This window comes from Delphinus delphis, chromosome 5 (genome assembly GCF_949987515.2).
Source record: "Delphinus delphis chromosome 5, mDelDel1.2, whole genome shotgun sequence".
Taxonomy (NCBI): domain Eukaryota; kingdom Metazoa; phylum Chordata; class Mammalia; order Artiodactyla; family Delphinidae; genus Delphinus; species Delphinus delphis.
In genome coordinates, this window is record NC_082687.1 from 112,108,040 (window position 1) to 112,124,847 (window position 16,808).

The 16,808-nt window shown below is 38.6% G+C and overlaps 1 pseudogene; it reads right to left on the reverse strand.

Annotated features, from left to right (window-relative positions):
• Positions 1–15,810: 15,810 nt before the first annotated feature.
• Positions 15,811–16,270, reverse strand: LOC132425567 (ubiquitin-conjugating enzyme E2 N-like; annotated as a pseudogene).
• Positions 16,271–16,808: the final 538 nt, after the last annotated feature.

The window sequence follows — 16,808 nt, forward strand, 5'->3', positions numbered from 1 at the left end:
CAAGTACATATTCACCTATTATTTACCCAGTAATTTCAAGGCTGTATAGCTGACATATTTAAAAATAGAATTGATATTTTGCTTCTTCTTTCTACAGTTCTAATTTGATTATTTTCCCTAGGCCTGCCACAATGAAAAGTAATATGTCTGTTGACCCTAAAGTGACCTTGAGGAAATGAGGTGCTTATACTAACTTAGGTAACAGATGATAAGTGTCTGTGTTATAGCTGACCAAAATTCACGTTCTAGAGTGTAATTTCTACTTGAATCTAACATTTTGAAGTTGAATATGAGATTTGGTAAAAATATATCCAGTGGAATACATATGAACATGTATTCATATATATATGTGTGTATAACAAATCTTCGGATATTACCAAATGATAGCAAAAGATACCACAAAATTTGCCATGTTTTCTAAGTGATAGCATTCAGTTATCATTTAGTAAAATCATATCTGCAGCCAAAATTGAAGATAAGATAATATTTGATAACAGTCGTATTAAAATAAGACATTCTGAGAAAAGTGGACTTCAGTATTACTTTCTTAGAAAATATGTTGTAGTTCTTGAGTTTGCTTTCACCATGTATCTAGTCAAAGTTTGTACTTCTTTAATGATGCTGATATGTCATTTTCCATTGGAAAAAGAACTGCTTTTAGTCACAGTCAAAAAACATTTTCTGTTTTTTGTGGCCACTTTCTCAGTTGGGAGAAGACGGAAGACCAAATAAACTGGTAAATAGTAATCTACATCTATGATATTTATTAGAGATTATTTTCAGTTGCTGGCAGTTATAGATAGCTGTTTTTATATTTTAAGTTTAAAAATTCTTGAAAATTAATGTAAATTTGGAAATCAAAGAACTGAATTATGGAAAATGGTATTTTGTCTCATAATAAAATATTTCTACCTTTAGAATTATGAAACCAAACTCAAAGCAAATATAAAAGTAAGGCTGAAAAAGAAATCTCCAGTCTACTTTGAGTAGACATTATGATAGTTCTTGCTAATTTTCAACTAAATACATGAGAATTTGTTTAGGTTGCAAAGGGAAAAATACTTTTCTGCTCCTGTATTTCATTTGATGGCTCATATGTCACTTTATTTATGGAGTGCTCACCACTCAGCTCATTTTAGTACAACGTTTTATTTTGTGGTTGACCTAAGACATTAAACTGAAATATGATTTTTTTTTGAAAAACACAAAAAAAGTTTGTTTTTTTTTTTCAGTAGATAATGTACAATACAAATGGCTTTCCTTCCATTGAAAGTCATTTTTGGAACTTTTTGCAGTGTGGTCCAGTTTAAGCTGTTTTGCTTTTTGGTGTTAAAGATGTATATTACTTATTTTTGAGAAATTTTGCCTCATTAATTCTTTATGAATTTGAAACGCTTTAGAGTTTGATATGGCATAGTGGATTTCGCTGTGAGTCTAACAGTAAAAAAAAAAAAAAAAAAGGTCTCTTCCACCTACCTCATCCATCTCTCTGTGTGGATTAAGTTCCCTCAACAATACTCCTAGGGGCTTATCATGATGATAGGATTTTGTGCCTGCTTTAGTTGTGTTTCCCATATGCAGTACCAATTGTTCAGTGAGTATATACGTAACAGCAGGCATGCCAGTCAGGATTCAGCCAGGATTAGCCAGGAGGGCTCTATACTCTGGTGTGGCACACAGCCGTCTTTTGTTTTTCCCATGCCAGAAGCCCCTCATTTTCCCCGTTTTTAGAAAATCCAGACTAGTGTGAACACTCTGGCCTTGTATGGTTCTTTGGGAAGTAAACAGTCTTTTATTTATGATCTGAGTCATAAATTGCAATTCATTTTCTGTGCATCTGTAGAACCTCTAACAAATAAACAATTTTAGAATTGAAATTTAAACAAATGTAATACCTCTTAAATATCCTTAGCACCTATCCTATGTGTATAATAAAGGTAATATTTTTATTATTGCAAAACCAATATATTTACGAACCCTCAATCTCTCTCTCTCTCTCTCTCTCTCTTTCGAGAGTGTGTGTGTGTTGATGTGTGTATGCATACAAGTGAATTTACTGTGTGATTCATACTAGTTTCTTCGAGAGTATAAACTTGTAGGGCTCCAAGTAGCTTAAAATAGAGCTGGAATTAGCTTAAAATTTCAAAATCCCAATGTCTTATTTTATATGAGGAAACCGAGATGCAGAGAAATCAAATACATTGGCCAAAATCATGTAAGTCGTTAAGGGCAGATGTGGGCCTAGACTTAAGGTCTCCTGACCCCTAGAACAGTGATCTTTCTATTGCTTAGAGGTCTTCTTAAAGAGCAGTCAAAGCCTAGCAATGAGAAGAGTATTTAAATGTTGATTTTGAGCGAGGTACAGCTTTACAAAGGCCCCTTATCTGCTTATGAAGGAGACTCAGGTCAGCTTGACAGTGAGGACAGGCCATGTTTCTAACACCAAGTGATGTGCCAATTTTCATTTGCAAGGTTATTATGCAAAAGCTAATTTCTTGATATTTACTAATCGAGTGCTTCATGAGAACTTGTTATACCAGGGCTCCCAATCTAGGGCTGTTTTTCAGCTGGGATGTGTAAAAGGGTGGCTACTTTGCTGGAGTCATGACCCTGGTGTCCGCCAGGTCCAGGTATATATTTTATGATACTTTAAGGCCTTTTAAAATTAGAACTTTAAAACAAACTGAAAAGGTAGCCAAAATCAAAGCATTATTAGGAAACTATATGGATTTGTTGAACTATTAACACATATCCATCTTATAAGGATGCTTGGTTTTACTGAACAGTCTGTGTAGCTTCAAGTTTTAATCTCTTCCTACCTTGATTCACGTTGTCCTCCCCCCCCAACACACACACGCACACGCACGCACACGCACACACACTTAGGCCTCTTACAGTTTTTGTAAGCTGACTCTAGGGGCTACTGGACCCATTCTGTGAGTGCTTAAAGTTCTGTTGTGGTACTCTTATTAAGAAAGGTTCTTGGTTACTAGTCGGGGTATTCTTTATTCATCCATGTATTATTAATTCTTCACTCAACACACATTTATTGAATGCTTCTTAATGGTAGGACATTGTGTGGTGCAAAATACAAAATATAGAAAACTAATTCCTTGAGGCCCGGGAATATGTCTCCCTCATTTAATAGATGATTATTTTATTACATGATAACTGACGTGATGGAAATGTGCATAGTCTAGTACAAGAGCACAGAAAAGGCCGGACAAGAACTCCTGCAAGTTCTGATGACTGAGCTGAGCTTTAAAGGATAAGTAGGAGTGATCCAGGCACAGGTGCAACAGAAGCATTTCTGACAGAAGTTAGAGCATGACTCATGTCATGGGGAAGTGAAAACAGGCCGGCACAGCCTGGAAAGAAGGGCATATTGGGGCTGAGGTTGGAGTCTGGAATGGGACAGCGGCTCTGACGTGTGCGAGGTGTGTAAGCTTGGACAAATGATTTAGCTTCTCTGTGTCTCGGTTTCCTCATCTGTAAAAACTGAGATAATTACGGAACCTGCCTAATAGAGTTTCTGTGAGAATTACGTGAATTAATATATGTAAAGTGCATAGAATAAGCCTTGGCAATAGTGAGCATCATGTAGGTTTTCTGCTGCTAGATTATAAAATGAAAAGCAAGTAGAGCATATGATACATGAGGCAGAAGTAAAGCTATCGTGCCTCATGGTAGTAAGCTTGGACTGTATGTTGTATAGCTAAAGAGGAGACTTTAAAAGGCTTTAAGCAGTGGGGCGACATGACCAGATTTATTATTTCCATCACTGTGGAGACTGCAGAGAATGGGAAAGTCTAGAGACAGAATTTATTTAGGGAGTTATAAAACTTGGGAGATGTGATCTTGGAATAAACTAAGATGTAGTGGTGGTAGCTGTGGAGAGGAAGGGACAGATAAAGGTAAATGAGTCTGATTAAGCCACTGAGTGGACTTAGTAGTGAGGTGAAGTGGGGGAAGAGTAAGAGTGAAAAGTGACTCCTAGGTGTCCAATTCTGGTGATTTGGTGGCTGTTCGTACTAGCAACTGACAGAGCTAATAGCAGAAGAGCAGGTTCAGAGGGAAAGGGGCTGGGTTCTGATTTTCACCTGTAGGGCTCATGGTGCCTGTGGAACATGCAGAGGGAAAAGTCCAGTGTCGGACTCCAGCTCCAACGAGTCCAGGGAAACCTGAGGGATGGACGGCGTCGGCGAAGGAAATAAGACCTGACACCCTTTGTAGATGTCAGCACATCGAGCACACATTTATTTTTCAGAGCAGGTATTTATATTTAGGCAGGTTTCATCATCATGTACAAAATCAAAAAATCTCAACATATTCTAACCTCAAAATATTTTTATCAGTTTTCTGAAAACGTCCCCAGTTTCTAGATGTACTAACAAGATACTTCCCCAAGTTCTCATTAGTTGCAGGTTATTTTCTAGTAGTTAAGCCAAGCTGTTATGTAAGTCTTTATTACACAAGTGCAAGCTTCGTGTTCTTTCTGCATGGGCAAGTTTTTTGAATAGTGCCTTGAAAATATTTACAATATATCCTACAGTTCCTGTGTACCTGACTGCACTAGTAGCACTTACAATACCTCCTACGCTCCTGTTTATCATCCGCCAATTGTTGCCAGAGTATTAACCTTTCTTTATAGTGGACCCATATGAAAGCAAAATCATCAACAACCCCTTCGTAGGGCCACTGTTGTTCAGTTGGGGGTGTTTTCCATAGGAACATCCCTGTATTTCCAGACTGTGTATTGCGTTCCCAGTTTCCTGGGACCGAAATAGGTACTTTCCATTTTGTGATAATAATAGTGTGTGGGGGGGGGTAGTAGTTTTTCTCATTTTCCTAACCCTGGGCGTAAATCCCCCTTGTGCTGTTTCCATATATAAGCTTAACACAGCCAAACAAATCAATAGAGATGTAGTCCACCGTCCTGGCACAGTGCTGCTTCGCAGTCCTGCCTTTGATTGCATCATGACTTTGTCACGGCGCAGGGACTCCAGGATGGCTTCCAACAGTCCAACAGACATTTGACGTGTGATACTTGGGGGAAAGATCAGGACAGCTATAATTTTAAAAACCATCAGTGTGGTGAGGTTGAAATCATGAGAAGTAATGAAATCACTCATAGATGGCGGACAGTCTTGGAGTGACACCTGTAGTTACAAGAAAGAAATTGTTAGGGTAGAGACAACAAAAGGAGATAGAAGAGCTCCTAGGAGAGCTGGGAAAGAGAACATGCTCATCTTTGCCTCCAGGTATGATTTCCCCACATAAGAATGCCAGGCTTAGATGCTAACAAGTATTCCTCTGGGGCTGCACTTTGCATATGATAACCCAAACCATGAGTCTAAAGTTGCCTGGTTTTTCACCCAGGCTGCATGGCCACAGTGAAAATAAGTTAACTGGTCACATGTTTCTCCCTGGTTAGGTGGACCAAGCTTGTTCTCCTGTCCATTGGTCACACAATCATTGTGTCTTTGGGGCCATTGAGTAATGCTAGTTGATTTTCTAAGCATACTGTTATGAGTCTGTACAGTTGGGGCATTAAGTATATCATTTGGGCAGTTATTCCTAAATTAAAGAGATCATTAAAGATCACAAGTTAAAGAGATGATTTGGGCAACTATTCCCAAAGAAACCCAAAATAAATCATCTCTTTCTGTGATATTTTATTTTTTTCTTCAGTTTTCTCCAGAGTATTGGAAAGATCTGAACTTTATAGCCACGTCTTTGCAACAAAACAAATCTGCTAATAATTGCCTATGACTAGCTGATAAAAAATCTTTAAGCTTTTCCTGCCTTCATTGTGAATTTCTCTTACACAATGAAAGAATTGTAAAGATACACAAAATTGAGGCAATTAGTTATGTATATACTGGATGTGTCACATGTAAGTGGTGATGGAAATTATTACAAGAATATTTACTTTGTTATTTTAAAATAATTTGCAAACTAGAGGTCCCTGGAAGTCCTTTAAACTTGTGTTACCCTTGTTTGCTTCTACCAGTTGCTGTACTGTGAATGTCATACAAATAGGCTTCCCCTAAAAACTTTGGAAAATTTTAACTTGATAACATATGATGAAAAGCAAATAAAAATATACTATTTTAGTAGTGGATTAGAAAAGTGCCTAGAGAAGCACCTGTATGTATTTCCCAGATTTCAGATTAGAGTTTGATATCAAATGAGGATCAAGAGAATGATCAGAAATGACTCATATGATTGTATATTTGTTACCAAGAGAATAATGACATGGCTAAGAGTCCCAAAATGTAGGCAATTTTATAATAAATAAATAATAAAGTACAACTCTAGATTTAGGGAAACACTGAAAATATATAAAATCAAGTAAGTGATGTCAGATTCAACAGATTAAGAAAGTTGGAAATGAAGATCAAAGTCCTAGAAGGAATAGGCGATGTGAACAGATTGCAGGGGTTACTGTAGAACAAGGAGGGAGGGAGGACGCTGGGCATGTAATCAGCAAGGTCAGGGAGAAATGAAGAAAAGAACATTTATGCCCTAATTAGCCAGCAATTTGTTATAAAACAGCCTTGCCACCTGGAGAGCCGAATTTTAGAATTTATTGGCACAAGCCATCAAATGAGCCAAATTAGAGCAGGCTGTCATCCAGGTCTCCAGCACGGGCTACAGTGAACGATTAGCAACAGCTACACGCCTCAGGAAGGCTGGGAGAGGAGAAGGTGTACTTAGTAAGAGAAGGGATAACACAATCAAAGAAGATCCACGTACGTTCGTGAGACTTCCCTATTGCAATCAGTCTTTTAAAAGTCAGACAATGCATCTGGCCTTTGACACTCTATATGATATCTCAAACTGAGTATTTTGCTACCGAATGAAACTAAATAGGACAAGAAAGAACTGCTCATCTCTTTATTGCATCATCGTTTATGCTAAACTTTTCCATTAAAGGGTAATGTTTCTCTTTAACCTTGGGGACTGCATGTGGCTCATTGTTCTTTCTCAAACTGAATATCCAGTGTGTTCCTGGAACTCATCACTTCTACCTTTACCACAGTCCCTATTCATTCCTCCTTCTCTGGCCTCCCTCAAGGATGCATGAGTATCCTACCTGTAGTGCTACTGCCAGAGTTCTGTCTTCTGTTTGACTCTGGTAACCTCCTCCTCCCTTTCATCTTGTTTTCTAGGTGCGGAGCCTTTACAGCTTTGCACTGTGCTGTAAAGTGGTATTATCTCCCTCTGTATTGACACTTGACCGGAATAATCTAACCCATCTTATCCCAAGCCCAGTTGGATGTTCTGGTCAATATTGTGGCTTCGTATGACCCTCTTGTGTCGAGGGTCAGCCCACATGTCAGTCTTTACACCACTTGTCTATATTTTGTTCTTCATCCTGGGTGGACACTGCAGAGGTTTGGAACATAAATTCTCCTCTCCAAGCCTTTCTGCTCAGAGAGTCATTTTATATTCTCCAAATTAAAATGTACTATTTTTCATTTCTCTTGTCGTGGAATGCTTTCCCTTCTGCTAGACAAAGCTGATCTGCTTTCCTTTGTCCTCTACTGAGCTCTATTCCTAGCATGCAAGCATTGTCACTTTGTCACTTTAAAAGTCTCGGCATCACTAGAGTTCATGAAATTGTGAGTTCTAATTAGAAGTGTAGTGCTGATTCTCTAAGCACATGAGTACTTGGCATCTTTTCCTCTGGGACTAATCAGTACAAATGGCATTGCCACTGTTTGAATTTTTTCATCTGATTCCAACTAAACTTAGTGACTCTGAGTTTGAATTCCAACAAAAATGCAGTTACTTGAATTGCTTGGTTTGGGGATATCAGGAAAGCACTGCATTTGTCTGAAAGACAGAATATATTTGCCCTGTAAGTCTATCACTACAATTTCGAAATCAACCAATTAAACACTCTTTATTTTCTTCTGCAGCAACCATTCCTACTCAGTGAGACTGTACTACATTTCCTTGAATAGAGATCCAGCGCCCTCATTCCCTTGTGTAACTTTCCCGACTTTACTCGCTGCTGCCATTGAATGCACTGAGTCTTTTGAAAACCCTTAGATACTAATTAATTTATGGCATATGTCATTAACCTTCCATTCTGCCTTGGCCTTTTTCTGTATAAGACAATAAGCCCTTGGGACATCTGAAATGCTTATATTTACTTGCTTAGTAAACCCTTGGTACCTATCATAACATCCAGTTTTGTTGACAGTAATGGTGATGGACAAAGGACACTATCACACCCCAGAGAAGTGATGAGCCAAGAATGTCTAGTTAGATTTTTTTTAGAAAGAAATAATAGACAGGAGAAAGCCCTAAGAATAAGATTGAGTCCACTTTAAACTGAGATGGCAACCATCCCATAGTCCTAAAATAATGACTGCTTCTCATGTATATTGTACATGTCTTAATTGCCTCACATTTATTTAAAAACAAAGCCTAAGTGAAATAGGAGCTGACAGAAGCTTAGGCCTGATGTCTTTTCACTCAGATTAGAGACAGGGTCTGGCAGATACAACAGCATGATTTCCAACGTCAGTCAGCTGACAGGGTGGTAGGCTAGATAATAAACAGCATTTACAGTTCATTGCGATGAAGGCCATGCTACATATTTTTAAAGAGTGCTCTAGAGATGCATAGTACAGTTCACTACTCAGACCAAGGGATCAGGCAGGACTTTGTGAACATCTCCATATATTTCATCATATCTTGTACCTTACCTGGACTGTAGCCTACCTTGGCTGCCAGAAAACCTTCCAAACTTAAATCCACCTTCTCCTTAACCAGGCTTCCTCTTTCCTTGATCCACTAACATATTTACTCTTCCCTACTCACTACCCGCACCCCTGGTAGGATTAACTGCTTCCTTTTTGTTGCCATAATAGCTTTATAATCTGATCTAGGCTTAGATAGCAGTACACCTTACCCCTCCCCTCTTTTTAATAAAATCAGCACTGTACAGCCAAAGAGATCAGACAGAAAGGCAAGTACCTTGAGGAGGCATTTACCAACTAACCCCCCACTTTTACCAACACTTTTTACCATCGTCCTATTGATATAAGGAGGAGGGGGCTCTACTATGATAGATAGATAACCTAAGGGTTACTTAGTATGGGAAAGAAGGCCAATAAGACACAGCTTCTGTAACAGTCCTTATGTGCTCAAACCAGATCCTCTGTCTAGGGCATCTCTAGCAGGCAGGAATGAATCAGAGATTCAGTTGTATGGAGCATATGACAAGCAAACTCAAGCAACATAGACTGTTGAATTTCTGGGGGAAAACTGTGTGTTTTTTTTAAAAAAACTATTTATTTATTTATTGGCTGCATCGGGTCTTAGTTGCGGCACCTGGGGTCTTCATCGCGGTGCACATTGTTCTCTCTAGCTGTGGCGTGCGGGCTCAGTAGTTGCAGCACATGGGCTTAGTTGCCCGCAGCATGTGGGATCTTAGTTCCCCGACTAGGGATCAAACTAGCGCCCCCTGCATTGCAAGATGAATTCGTAACCACTGGACCACCAGGGAAGTACCGGAAAACTGTATTATGAATGCTGCAGAGTTCAAAGTGCCAGTCTATCCAGGTGTTCAAGTGTCAGTCTTCTTGCTAGACTGGCCTTTGTGATGTTCAAATAAAGTAAGCATGAGGTATTCTCAAAATTAGAAGATTATTTTCTTAGAGGTATTGCGGGGGATGGGGTGTGAGATCACCTCAGAGAGTTGTATAGGGAGGTTGCTTAGGCAATAACAATGCCTTAGTCAATGCTCAACCAAAATGTAAGTGTAAGAAATTACCATGATGACTTTGATTGTTCTTTCTTTTTTCTTAAAAAAACAGTTACTTCAAGAAAATTTTTTTTGCTGTCCTTCCTTTCTAGTTCCCAAAGTATGTGTTTATTGTTTATTGGGTGCTGTAATTAAAAATATTAGAGTGTCCCTATTCAAACTCTGTTATACAATTTATGACAATTGAAATGTACTGTTCATAGACCTGCCTATTTTCTCCACTGTGTCGATTCTTGGAGTTTTGCACAATACCTGGCAGTTTATTTATTTATTTTTTTTGCGATACGCGGGCCTCTTACTGTTGTGGCCTCTCCCGTTGCGGAGCACAGGCTCTGGACACGCAGGCTCAGCGGCCATGGCTCACGGGCCCAGCCGCTCCGTGGCATGTGGGATCTTCCCGGACCGGGGCACGGACCCGTGTCCCCTGCATCGGCAGGCGGACCCCCAACCACTGCGCCACCAGGGGAGCCCTATTTTTAAATAATGAGTAAGTTAACCCATTGTTGATTGAGCATATACAACTTAGATCTCTACTAAATAATACTGAAGAATACTAGAATAGGTATATCTGGGTAATATGGCCAGGGCAACCTAGTGTGCCTGGATCATCTGTATAACTCAGGTGAAACTAGGACTCAGCCTGAATTATTTAAATAATTCCCCGAGTCCTCTGCAAAAGGCTATAACGCAGAGGTAGAACAAAGCAAGGAGAATGGCATTCTTTCCTACAGCCAGCTTTTCAAACACTCCACTTCCTTGTTTCCATGGCATTGGAATCTCCTGGGTACACTGCCAGGAGATTCTCCCTTAGGAATTGAAAAGAAGAAAGAAAAGAAGAGAAGATACAGAAACCCATTGCGGTGTTTTCTGAAAACAGCTTGGCTCTCCTGCTGGTCACCGACGGCTGCCAGGCTGTAGAAATACCGCATCTGATGGAGCCCAGGCCGCCTCTACTCAGCATGCTGGAAATGTGTGATTAATTTTGTTTGACAGCAGCAAAAAGTCTGCCCTACCTTGGATGTCAGCTGATTATTTCCAGTATGGTTGCTGCTGCAAATTCCATTAATGATTTGTAATACCTATTCAACTTATGAGAGGAGAAAAGTGCTTTTCTGAAAAAAGAGTAAATTGGACACAGTCTTATGGAAAATCTTAATCTACAGAGTGAACATGTGATGGCAGAGGAGTTGAGGAATAGATCAGCAATTTCAAAATTTTTTTATACAAAGGATTTGGTCTGTTTTGATAGTCTATCACCTAAGAATGTGTTGTGAAGAATTAAAATGTTTGATTAACGCGCTTTCCTTTTCTTCCCAGTGTGCAAATATGACAAATTTAAATGTTCAATTTGATGTGTATTTATTAAGTGCCTACTGTTAAGTGTTCAAGGCCCTTAGTAAGTATTTATTGAGTTGAATTGAGTATACTATTATAAATGCTTATGCCTAAGACCTAGTGCAACCCTTTGGAGAGCCTACCATCTAAGATGGTGTTTCTCAGCTGTGGTGCCATGAATCCCAGAAATTTAAAACAATTCTGATGCCTGGGTCTCACTCCCCAGAAACTGTGCTTTAATGAGTCTTAGGTGAGGCTTGTGGCCTCAGTTTCTGTCGTATGTCTCCTCATATGCATAATGTGCCTCTGGATTTGAGAAAGAACAACTGGTCTAAAGGAAGTGAAAAGGTAGATGGCCAAGTCCAAGTAGATGTTCAAAGGACAGTGTTTATATGATTTGGCTATTTGATAAGTATGAGAATTTGGAAGGAGGGGAAATTACATTCTATTGAGGCCATCAGGAAAAATTTCATGAAGAGGTAATATTTCAATGGACTTGAAATGTGTAAAATTTTGACTGGCAGAGTTGGGTGTCCAGGAAGAGAGTCAAAGTCAAGGATGAGATAGAATGGGGCCAGCTCTGTGAACACTGAGTAGCTAATGCATATTTTGAGAAAAGTAGTATGGGGTTGATTGCTATTATGAAAAGTACCATGGATTTGTAATTTTGGGTTAGCTAGTAAGAGCCCAAATACATTTATGAAATGGTGGGATATTTCAACAACTTTTTTTTCTCATGCTCTAAACATTACTCCTAAGACCACAAGGTTGAAAGTGCCTTAGGTATGGTGCAGTAGGTATAGATTTAAAAATGTACTTTAGACAACAGTGTAAATTAACTATACTTCAATTAAAAATGGTTGTAGGGCTTCCCTGGTGGCGCAGTGGTTGGGAGTCCGCCTGCCGATGCAGGGGACACGGGTTCGTGCCCCGGTCCGGGAAGATCCCACATACCGCGGAGCGGCTGGGCCCGTGAGCCATGGCCGCTGAGCCTGCGCATCCGGAGCCTGTGCTCCGCAACGGGAGAGGCCACAACAGTGAGAGGCCCATGTACCACAAAAAAAAAAAAAAAAAAAAAAAAAAAAATGGTTGTAAAAATGCACCTTGCTATTCAAAGTGTGTGGTCCTCAGATCACCAGCATTCATATTATCTGTAGTTTGTTAGAAATATAGGATCTTGGGGCCCACCCCAGACCTAAGAATCAAAATATGCATTTTAGAAAGATTTTTGTATATACACTAAAGTCTGAGAAATACTACTTTTGTATCTAAATTACTATTACAACTATACAGCTATAATCAACTGAGGACAGTAGAGAAGTAAGCACATGTTTCAATAAATTAAATTATACTTGACTGTGAATGAGAAAAATATATAATATTGACAGGCAATAATTGTGTCTTTTTATCAGATTTAAAAAATATCTATCACACCTTATTTTCCCATATGATAATTTCCTTAAGCATGATTAATGCATTTAAATTCATGTGACTTTCAGAGGTATTCCTCTTGAGTTCCAATCCTCATGTCCTGAATGAAGATCTTTTCACTTTAGACCTTGATAATATTGCGTTTGCTTTTCAAATGGATGTCCTCAAAATCACCTCTGAAACCCCATTATAATCCACTATACTGTGCCACTGCCATCCTACTGCATGTGGGTTTGGTGGCATATGGCAGATGGGAAAGAAACACAGGGGCCTGTGAAACTTCATCCATGGAAACCTGGATGCCAGAATAGACCTGATGTACATGGGGAGAGGGTCTAGCGTAGATGCTTAAGCATTATTTACCTCTTTAATCTGAAGTTAACACATAACTATAAATAGTGGTTCAGAGAGGTTTTGCTAAATGGCAGAATATTTTATGAATGGCTATTTTCCAACAGTGCCTCCGATTCAAGAAAAGGCTGTATATTCACAAATAATTATTAAGACATTCCTTTTCTCAAAATAGCACTGGATTTGGTGATCTGGTTAAATATCCTTAGGTTGATATTTGGCAACAAGAGCTATTTTGCTTTAGATTAGAAATCATCTGCTTTTCTCAAACTTTAGTGTGCAAAAGAATATCTGAGGATGTCGTTCAAAAAAGATATCCCAAACCCTACTGAGATTCTGATTCAGTAACTTGGAAATGGCTCAGGAATCTGCATTGAAACAAATATTCCAGGAGATTCTTTCATTGGTTCTAAGAATACTACATTCTGAAAATAACATTGCTGTAGGCATTATATTCTTAGGAATTGATAACTTTCTTCCAGTATCAGTATTAGCTAAAACCTAATTGTCAGGCTATTACCTAAGCTTAGTAAACTGTAGATTAATCCACTTAATCATGCAAGCTTTCTGAAGGAGATGATATTAGAAAATGATTTTTTAATTCACTGTAGAATTTCATATTCTAAGCATTGAAATGTACAATCCATTATAGTTGATTATTGATCATGTTGCATTTTTGCAGGAAATAGTTCAGTACATTTTTTGTAAGAAATTTATAATTAGTATCTGACTTTACTGGGCTAGAAATTTTTTGTTGTTGTTTTGTTTTGTTTTTTTCCATACCTACTTACCATTGTAGATGGAAAGGAGGGAAGAAGAAAAAAGAATATAAGAAAATAGGAACGGATGTTCCTATCCGTTGTGAGGTCATTCAGTGGGCTGAGAAATATTAGATAACAGTTGTCCTGTTGAAAATCTGCTGCATGGGTCAATGTCAGGTTTTATCTTAGAAAGTGGGGAGTTTGTATCATTTCTCCTCCTTAATTTGTCAGTGACTTTTTACAACTGTGACTAGTCAATGACTTTATTGCATTCCCACGTAAAATGGAGCTAAGAGCTTTTGTAATACAGAAGAAGATACAAGAGATAAAAAACTCAGGTTGACAAATTTGAAATACCTTTTTGACAGTAAGGGAGAACAATGTACTTGATTTACGTTACTTAAGACACAAAGAAACCTTTTATTTGAGATATAGTATGATCAAAATATGATTAAATTACCTTCATGTTCTGTATCACTTCATCTCTTTTTTATGTTGAAAATGTAATTTTAATAGGTAATGCTTCATCTTACATAGGAGCACAATAAAATACACCACATTCTGAAGAAACTCCAGAAGTTACGAGAATAAGAGTGGGGAAAACTCAGATGGGCTACAATGTCCATTACCTTAAACTGCAAGAGACAAAGGTTCCAACCCACAGGTTAACATTTACATACTTATGACTGACTGCATTTATGTCTTAAAAACAACAAGAGTCAGGAATTAGATATGGAAGGGTGGGAAAGAACAGTTTTGTGGGGGAGGAACTCTGTCAGTGCAGAAAAAAGAGCTGATTATCAAATTAAAGAATAAAAGGAGCTCCCGTAGCTAATATTAGAGGGATGACAGTAAGAATCATTAACTGAGGATATGATGCCTTCTAAGGGAGAAACCTTTCTGATGATACTTATGCAAGCTGGCTGCTTGAGATTTGCTCAGCAGGTCTGTAAGAAAGACTCATAAATGCCTCAGCAAACCCCAAGTGATTATCAGATTGGTGTTTCCTAATAATCCACACCGGTGGTCACACATGAAGTTTTGAGACAAGAAATAAGAGCAAGGTCATAACGCAAATGGCAGACACAAATGTGGCACAGGTGAAAGTCCCACACAAAGCCAGTCACAAGTGTGGCTGTGCTGTGACTCTATGATCGTCTAACTAATCAGACAATACAAACACATTTCAAATTTCTAGGAGGTAAAAAATGTCACATACTGATGCTTTAGGCGTGCTCAGGGCCAGCTTATAAATACTCCATTCAGTGATGTATCTTAACGCAAATTTGCATCAGTGAAAAGAAACTGGCAAAATCTCTCTCTCACCATTCAATTTGTCAGACGGTGAAGACCAAAATAGAATGTTTCATCAGTTTTAATTTTTAAATACGATGGTCACATTGGGAAAAATGAAATAAACACAGTAAAATAAACTGTACAGAGGCAAAGTACAATAACAAAAATTTTTTTATTAAAATATAAGTTTTACAGAAGTTTCCAGACAAGCCATACAAAGTGTTCACAAGCTTTTAATTGAAGGGAGGATTCTACACTTGACAGCAAAGTCACAATGTTATTAGTGAGGGCCGTGATGTTTGCGTAATGTTCCCATTTTGGTTCAAACAATCAAGCTTGTCCATCTACAGTGTCTAAATAAAGTTAGACTTGGCTAGAGAGCATATTCTAAAGAACTGGTTAGCTGCTTTTAACCAATGCAATCAGATCACCATAAAAAGGGGGTAAGGAGCCCATAAAATGAAAACTACCTTCCCCCCCACCACTAAAAAGAAATAATAATAAAAAAAGAAAAACACCCACACCCCTGCAGCTAACCCTGACAACTACCTTCATTCATAGTGCTTTATACTCAAACCATGATGAGGGAGATGAATAAAAGCAGAGAAGGGCCACTGCTTTTAAACATTTCACAACAACCCAGATGATATTTCTAGCCTCTGCTCATGCTTTACAACAGTGAATCAGGACAAGACATAGATTTGCTACTGTGCATTTACTCACCAGAGGACTGAAGATGTCTGGGCTTTTATTCTGTAATGTTTCTGAGACTGTGTCCATTAAATGCAAACAAAAAAGGAAGAAGCCTTGGCAGAACAGGGGAAGTGATGTACACTTGATGATTGGATAGATTTAAATATTATTCGTGGCATATAGCCTAGTCCATGCTCTAGCTGTTTCTATGGCTTGGGCTTCGTTGGTCTTCCACTGCTCCGCTACATCATTTGCTGATGGGTCATCTGGGTTGGGAGCAGTTAACAAAGCCTGGATCGATAGCAGGACTGCGTGGATCTGCAGTACTGGGGACCACTTATCCTTCAAAATATCTAAACATATTCTTCCCAACTTGTCTACATTAGGATGATAAATTTTGGTCATGAAACATACTTTAGGGGCTGCCATCGGGTATTCTTCTGGAAGGAATAGTTCAAGTTTAAAAGTTCCTCCCTCAAAGGGGGAATACCTGAGGGCCAGCAATGACCACATGAAAATAACGGGCGTTGCTCTCATCTGGTTCTGCTTTAATGCCGGAAACTGGTTCTGCCAGCACACACTGGGTTTCCTTGATAATCCTGCGGGGCAGCCCGGCCATCTTGTCGGATCCCGAGTTCGGCCTCTGGTCTGATTTCCGGCCCACTTTCTCTCTTGTTCCTAATTTTATTCTGCATCAAACAACAACAACAAGTGTCTGTAACATTTTAGACTTTGTTATATTCAAAGCCAGTTTATCTTCAATCAGTCATGCAGGGTTTTGTCAAGGGAGGGTGTCAAATCTCATTCTCTGAATGTCTTTAAAAAGAAAATACATTTCAGGAATACTCACAAACTCTTGGATTAGCAAACTCAAACAAATATAGAACATAATATTTAAAGTTGATGAATGTAAAACGTCCCTCATATATTGCTGGTGCTTTCTTGAAAACAAAAGAAGTCATAGTTGTAGTAAAAAAAAAAAGTATTAAAAGTCATAAAATCTTAATGCTCCTTCAGCTAGTAATTCCCTCTCTAGAGTTGTCTAAGAAAATAATCAGAAACTTGAACAACCATTTCTGTAAATGGATGATCATTGCAGCATTCTTTATCAACAGCAAAGTAAGCTTGACTGTTGAACCGTAGAAACAAGGGTAAAC